The 8274-nt window shown below is 36.7% G+C and overlaps 1 protein-coding gene and 1 pseudogene across 1 annotated transcript in view; one reads left to right on the top strand and one right to left on the bottom strand.

The window, feature by feature from the left end:
- The window catches only part of LOC126500115 (zinc finger MIZ domain-containing protein 2-like), a 14668-nt pseudogene extending 10854 nt beyond the window's left edge, over window positions 1–3814 (bottom strand).
- The window catches only part of Cd36 (CD36 molecule (CD36 blood group)), a 203043-nt gene that overhangs the window by 20487 nt on the left and 174282 nt on the right, over window positions 1–8274 (top strand). The window lies entirely within an intron of this gene.

Here is an 8274-nt window from a genome sequence, read left to right as displayed (position 1 = left end):
TCTCTCTCTCTCTCTCTCTCTCTCTCTCTCTCTCTCTGTCTCTCTCTCTCTCACACACACACACACACACACACACACAGGTTCAATAGAATAAGTACAACCTGCTGAACACTCTTAGTGTTACCCGAATATGTATGATTTCAAGGAATTCCATTTGGTAGGACAAAATTTAATTGGCTCGTTCTTGGGGAAACTGAATTCTTGTTCTCCTAGGAATCATTAGTTGCCTATACTAAATAGGAGGCCCCATAATATTTACGTACAGAATTGTGCTGTAGACATTTCTGTTGGGTTTGGATACAGCATGTACAGATGAAATACTTTTAAGTGTTAGAGGCTTAAGTCTTGGGCTTATTCATGTCCAACATAATCCATGGTTCCCCTTTTAATCCTTTATTCCAGTGTGTTGATTATTGAGTTGATGTTTTGTTGTCGTTATAATACATATTTGCAAATGAATGTAAATAATCCATAAGCTATTTGAGAAAATAAAAATTTCTCTTAGAATCCTTTTTCTTCAGCATCAGATTTGCATATAGTTAACATGAGCTGCATAGTTACATAGACAAATATTATCTGTGATGTCAATATAACAGCAAATGTATTACTCAATTTCCAGGTTGTTAAAGTTTATTCTGTATGCCTAGTTTTGCAATAGATTTTTACTTGAATTGGAAAAACTACAACACTAATTGCCTTAACAGAAATATTCTATAGTTGGATATGTAATACTTTAGCATCACAGATATTTTAAAATAGCTATGAGAATTATGCTATGGTAATTTCTCTGTTTATATCTCCTCTTAATTTCCCTGCTGTCTTAGCAGCCTGTTTCTTCAAACATAGTGACAGGTTTTAGCTGTAAAGTTATCCTGGTCATTTCTTGGAGAATCTACTTGTTTTGTATTTGGATTCATTGTTTGTTCTCCTTCTCCTATACCCTTTTTCTCTTCTATCCTAAAGTTTAAGTAATCATGGTGTATTTATGTCATATTCCTTTGTCCAATAAGATGATCTAAACACTTACTCCCAAGACAGAAGCCTTATGCAAAAATACCATTTACTGTTTCCCTTTATGAGATCTCAGATGATTTAGATAAAATGATTCATATCTCCTGTTTATTGATCTCTGACCTTGGGGAAGGGTTCTTCTTCTTCACTATTTCTCCAGACTCTTACCTCCTCTATCTCCCATCCAAAACTCCCACCCCTAATCTTATATTTGAGACACTAAACTGCTGTCCTTGTTCTACAACACATTGAAGTTAAACTTTGCAGCTAAATCTCCTATCCCTGGACTCTAACCTGGTACCCAAAATAAGAAAATGGAAAATTAAGTTGTCATTCATTTGATAACACTAATTGAAGATATTAAGTCATCTTTTATCACCGCTGCTGTGTGTTAGATCTATACTGTCTGTCATTTCAAGTAGAGCTGGTGTACAGGAAGGGCTAAGAACTCTATTTCCTTTGACCTTCAGTGTTTTGTCTGCTGTTACTGAAACAGCTGCTTAGTCCATAATTCAGTTCTCATTGTTCCTTTTTTTTTCTACCCCTACTGTTATGTCCCCAAGGGTTGCCAGAAGTGGTTAGTGAGAGCACATCGCTAATGCATTGGGATGACTCTTGCAGTTCGCTTTTTGATTGTACAGCTCTCTCTGTTGCCCCTTTGAACCTCAGGGACATTCCCAGGTAACCACGCCCTGTTGAGATTGCACACAATGCATCTCTCTTCTACTGCAGGCATGTTTCAGGTCAAGGCCTCCTAGAGGAACAGCCATCCCAATTCATCCCTTTCCACACTGTCTTTTAGAAATGCAGTCTCTTAACTTGTGGGTTTTCTTTACTTAGAATTACTTAATGGCACGAGTCTGCTCTCAGCAGAAAGTTCAAACTTCTTGGAGTATTACACAAGAGACATGCAGTTCTGGTCTACATTCAGTTCCCTTGCTTCCTGTCAATTTTCCAAACCTATCACTCCATTCCTGCCTCTGAATTACACTTTTTACCACTAATATCTTTTCTTTGTCTTGCATTACAAGAAAATGTGTGGTCTTCTGTTGACACAAGTTCATTATTTTATATAGTCCTGCTCCTCTCATTAAACCCAGTATATTTTAAAGACTTTTTTCTTTGCATCCTAGTACCAGTTCCTTAATAAATTCCTTTCTTCTTAATTAGAAGTTAGACATTTTCTTTTCTTTTCTTTTTTTTTTTTTGTAGTGTCTTCTGTAATGGCTTTGTGGAATTGCCTTAGGAAAATTCTTGGAGGTTCTCTAATAGAGCTTTGCAGTATGTGTTATGGGCTGTCTTTGAATTTAAACAGTATTTCTACATCACATGCATTTTATTACCTCAATAAAATACATAACTTCTGCATCTCTCAGGAGGATTCTAGGTGTCACACAAAGAAATGGGCTGTTCAACGATGACCTTAAGAAACATCTCTATCTACAGAAGGAAGTAAACTATAGGATACAGCAATGACATTTGAGATACTTTGGCCATGTTATGAAAATGAACGACGGTAGATACACAAAGATAGGACTGATTAGAGGAGAATGTGGAAAAAGACAAGGAGGAAGGCCAAAAGAACACTGGATAGACAGCATAGAGGAAGACTGTGGAACCTTGGGTGTGACAAGAACACAAGTATTTAGGATAAGAACACGGGAGAACCACCATTTGTGGGTTGCCCAAGCATGCTTAAGCATTGCTGGGGCATGAATAATGATAATGATGATGATGATGATGATGATGATGATGATGATGATGATGATATGATTTTAGAGGTTTGGAAGAAATAATGTAGTGTATCTCTGTGCATATAAACAAACTTCATGGCTTCCACTGGGAACATACTCAGAAGGTGGAAGATTTTAGCAAGCTCGAAGAATTGAAGATACATAAAAAAGACACCAGTCCATCTGATACCTTCTCAGACCCAGTGTAGGGTCAGTCACTTGAAACAGACAAAGGCGGCCCACAAGATCCTAAGATGCGACTTAGGCAAGCGTGTCCATTGTGACTGGTGTGTCAATGTGTCAACTACATTGGAGCCAGTGGAAGAATAAGACATTGCTTAGTTCTGGAACCTCCAGAATGAGTGACCTTTAGTCAACTGAATCAACTGACACAAGGTAAACCCAGATCTACTCAAGATTGTCTTCATTTCCAATAGTGTCAGCGCTACACTTAACCATGTGATAGCAGATTGTGGCCTGTGGCTGAATTACTTGTGTGCTTGTGTGTAGGAAAATCAGTTATAAATCTTATGTTAGCCCTGATTGTGATATGAAAACAGAAGAAAACCAGTAAATAGTTAGACCTTAGCACTGTGACTTTCAGTACCTCTCATATTATAGAGTCAGACCTTAGGTCTTATGCTTTTCTTCTTTTTTTAAATTCTTCTTCTGCCCACCCCCAGTTAACCCAAGAGATCTTATTTATTTCCCCTTCCTAGGGTGACCCATGTGTGTCCTTCTTAGGCTCTTCTTTATCACCCAGTTTCTCTGGGACTGCGGATTATAGCCTAGTTATCCTTTGCTTTATATCATGTATCAGCTTACGAGTGAGTACATGCCATGTTTGTTTTTCTGGGTCTGAGTTATCTCAATCAAGATTATTTTATTTAATTCCATCCATTTGCCTGCAAACTTCATGATGTTACCACTTTTTTTAACCGCTGAGTAATACTCCATGTGTAAATGTGCTGTGTTTTCTTTACCCATTCTTTGATTGAGGGCTTCCTGATTCTGAAGTTAGCAGCAGTCGGTAGGTTTTTGACTAGGGATAGGTCCCCTGAAGTCGCCATTGCCACGTGATGGATGTTTTAATTGCCTTGATCTCATGCAAGTATTCATAGCTACTGGAAGCTTGTGTGTGCAGCGGTTCTCTCATGTCTGGAAGACCTTTCACAGAACTCTTCCTTTTAGTTGGACTCTTCCATTCATTCTAGACCCTCTACTTTGATGTTTCCTAAGTCCCGTGGGGTGATATCAGCACTAGTTTGCTTTTTAATGTTATTAACAAAGATAATTTTAAAAGGAGAAAACTGTCTAGACTTGCAAGGATGATAACTGGGAAATAGTAAAAAATGCACAAAATGATAATTATTCAAGGAATGAAGAAATTATATGTAAATATCTCAATATATTATACAACAAATATATAACTTTTAATAATATTTATTTTCCAATGGACATTAAAGGTAAAGAAGAATGATATATAAAATAATTGAGGCCAATTGTCTACTCAAGACAAAATTTAATTTTGTTCATTAAGTGTAAAAATTTATAGTTAAGAATTCTAAGGACGTGGGGCACATTGTTTCTTACTTCTGAGGATCCAGAACCTTGTTCAGTCTTGTAAAATCACAGAAGTGTTGCCGGTACAAGGAGTCACACTTCTCTGATATTCTGTTCTATTAGAATTAATACATCATAAAATTATTAATGTGTTCTACTCATCTGAGAGCAATAAATCTCACACTGTCTTCTCTTTACCTTTAAGTTTTCTAAATGATTCATGTTAAAACTTTTATTCTTTCAGAAGTGTTGAGCTTCATTACTTCCCATTCTTTTTAGCAATTAAGAAAAGCTTATCCACTGATGTATGAAAATTATACTGAATTATGTTACCAAAGAAAGTTAGTTGAATTTCAAAATAGGCTGTAAAAGGAATTTAGAAACTGTCTTCTTATGAGAATACTGTTAGATAATCCATTGACATCAAAATCATTGGCAAGAACAATATTTTATAATCTTGGTTACAGAGAAAGCAATGTTTGTGTGGGTGGCTTTTATCTGCGTAATATGTAGTACTTGGCAAAGTGATTTATCAGTTAATCTGATAAGGTTTATTCTGGCTTTTCTTTTTCTCTTTGTTTTTGAGACAGGGTTTTTATGTAGAGCTTTATAAATTTACTTTCCTAAGATACAGTCCCAGGTAAATGTAGCATTGCAAAAAGAGCTAACTTTTTAAATAATAAATAAATGAATTTATTCAATTTGGACCTTTGGGGAAGTTGATGAAGGTTAACCATTTGAAATGGACACATGCAATGCAGCCTCTTCTGTAACTGCCAGGCAATATCTCCAGCTACTGAACACCTGAATATCCATGTTATTATGTTTCTGCCAAAGTTGAAGGAAGTTCAAAAACTGATAAGGCATAGGAACAGGTTCCATACAGTGAATGTTTGTCGCAGGTTAATAAGATATAACTATGAGCAGCCAAAGTCATTGGAGGGTAGACTCAACAAGATCCCAGACCAAAGCCATCACAGTGCCCAGAAGCAGCAAAATCACAGTGGAAGAGGTTGACCTTAGACAAAACGGTATTCCCCCTGCACCCAATGAATAGCAACCCATCTTGCAAAACTGGCTTTTCTCTAAGAGCTTACTGCTATGCCAAGATTTCGTTTTATCTCTGATGGAGGTGGAGGAGGAGGAGGTGCCGTTCCTATTTCAACATATCTCTGCTGGATTCGTTTCACAATTGCTAGCTTTATTTGGGTCTTTCATGGCATCCTATGTTTCCATTTCAGCAGTTTGATGACTAGAATGTGTGTTTTTGTTTCGTGGTTTGGTTTTCTGAAGACATTAGTCATTCTTTATTTTTAAAGAATATTTTTATTCTTTAAAATATTTTTTTTCATTTTAAGCTTTCTTAGTTATTTGTTTTTAAAATTTATTATTATTTATAATAATTTATAATAAATAAATTAAATAATTTATTTAAAATAAACCATTGCATATTTTCGTCAGGTGACTGATGCTTTTGTCTTTTTATTTAATATTGTAGGAAATGAGTATGAGTTTTCACATCAGAGCTGTAATGCAAAGACCACTGTGGTGGTCATTACACACTCATGACAGAATAGGAACATTGGATAACATCTCATGCTATCCAAAGCACTGCATGAAAGATTTAAATTATCCATTGCATTGATTAACTTTTATATTGATTATATGCTGAAATGGTATCATAATTACACTGGATCAATTAGCATATTATTACTAATATCACCTGTTTATTTCTAATATTTAAGGTAGCTATTGGAGTTTTGTATTTATCTCTTTGGACAATATTATGTAATGTTCTATGATCTGAGGCAGTCCCAGTCATTTCTCCTGCATTTTCCCATCTGTCCCACCACCACTAATAATAGTAACAACTTAAAGAATGCTCAGTCACAAATGAGGCCTCTGTATCACACTCAACTCCCCAAAGCTCAGGGAACATTTAGAGAATAGAGAAGGCAAAGATTGAGGAGCTCGGTACCAAGAAGGCCTTGAGCGAAAGGATGTCTTCTGAGCAAGACAGGACTTCCGCATTCACAACAGACAGCAGTTAGTTAACTTCCCAGAGTGGAAGGAGCAGTAGCATATGAATCATTTCCTAGCTGAGGTGTTCTGTGGGGTATTACTTAAGATGTCTAACATTTGTTTGTGCTATGGAAGATTTGTTTAATATGGCAAAGGTGTTTTGCATTCCTTTATGTTGAGTGTGTTTAACTCTGTGAAGCTGTGTTACTTTGCCTGTCTAAAACATCTGATTGGTCTAATAAAAAGCTGAACGGATGATATCTAGGCAGGAGAGAGAAATAGGTGGGGCTGGCAGGCAGAGAAAATAAGAGAAAAGGGGGAACAGGAGAAGGAGAAGAGGACGCAGGGGTCAGCCACCCAAATACACAAACAGCCATGGGGGAGGAAAGAAGGGAAGGATTATAGAATAGAGATGAAAGTCTAGAGACAAAAGGTAGATGGGATAACTTAGTTATGAAAAATTGACAAGAAACAAACCAAGCTAAGATCAGGCATTTATAAGAAAGAATGATACTCAATGTGTATTTGGGAACTGGGTGGCAGACCCCTAAAAAACATAGTTTTCTTTTTTTAAAAAGCAACTACAAAGGAGCCAGTGATGCTTAATGGTTTCTGGGCAAGGAAGAATCAGTTTTCTTTAAGGGTCCATCATACTCCAGTAGAAGGTTACACAACACAAGTATGTGGCTAATAGAAATTGGAATAGGTAGATTCCAAAAATTAAATAGATAAGACATAAACTTTGGAAAGTTGTGAGAAGGCTATGGAGGTCACTGATCTTAAAACAATAAGACGAGTGGGGTGAATATGATTAAAATATACTGTGTGCATATATGAAATTCTCAAATAATTAAACATATTTTTGTATGTTTTTAAAACTAGAAAATTCAGCAACATTGTTTTCCCTTGTCCTGCTCCATTTCACTACAAAGTAATCCTATCATGAGCGTTTTGTCAGTACCCAGGAACCAGCGCCGGAGAAGGAGTCCGTGTGTAGAATTGTTCTTGTATTCCTTTCAGACACCATCCCGTAACACTGTCTATCTAGTTGAGCCTCCTGTACTCATGTTACCGTCTGGTTCAAAAGAGAAATCCCAGCAGGAGAATAGACAGGCCATGCTGGCAGTGGAAGTGACCTGGAGATTCAGAGTTCCTAAAGGGTACTAGCTTAGACCCTGATCTACCTGGCTCCTATTATTGTTAGTTCATTGTCTTTCGTAAGATTACTTGACACATTCTTTTGGCATCTGCTCTAGGTGAAGGGCTAATTGGGGTCTGTTGAGCTAATCATTAGTCCGTCTGCTTTCTAAACCATTTCTCAGCTTTTGTCCTGATTTTCATCTACAGTTTTGGGCAAATGTACGTTCGTCTTTCTAAATTGTATTAATTGCATTTTACTGAGAACTTCAGGCAAAGATGAAAATACATACTTTAGTAAGAAGGCTGTGTTAATGAGGAGTCTTGGTTGCAATTTCCAGTTTTGGAATCATCCAGTCACCACCTTTTTTTTTTTTTTTTTTCAGTACATGATCCATGCTGGGTTATAGCAGGGCATCCACGTGTCCTCTGTTTATCTCATCCATTTTCCTATACCAATATATGTGAACTAATTTTAGTCTGTTACCCTGTACCCACAGATGTGAGCTTTTAAGTCAAACAAGTTCACCCGCCTTTTTCAGTCCCATTAACTCCTATGCTAATACAATCAGATTAGGCTTTATTTTATTTACAGATAATTTGACTTCCTCATACTTGGGTCCAACTAATCTTCTAGAGCAGATTAAGGCTTTAATGTGTCTCTGAATATATTTAGCAGATTAGAGTTTTTGTTGATCTCTCAGCTAACTTCTGAGTTTGCTTGTCTACTTTTCAAACATGCTATTGTGTGGTATTAATGGAAAAGCTGCTCTCGCCTACTCTTCGTTCTGTTTTTGGACTGAATATT

This window comes from Alexandromys fortis, unplaced genomic scaffold (assembly GCF_014885135.2).
Source record: "Alexandromys fortis isolate MF-2015 unplaced genomic scaffold, M_Fortis_MF-2015_v1.1 scaffold_38, whole genome shotgun sequence".
NCBI lineage: Eukaryota > Metazoa > Chordata > Mammalia > Rodentia > Cricetidae > Alexandromys > Alexandromys fortis.
Note: the sequence above shows the minus strand (reverse complement) of the source record. Positions and strands in the feature narration are given on the sequence as shown.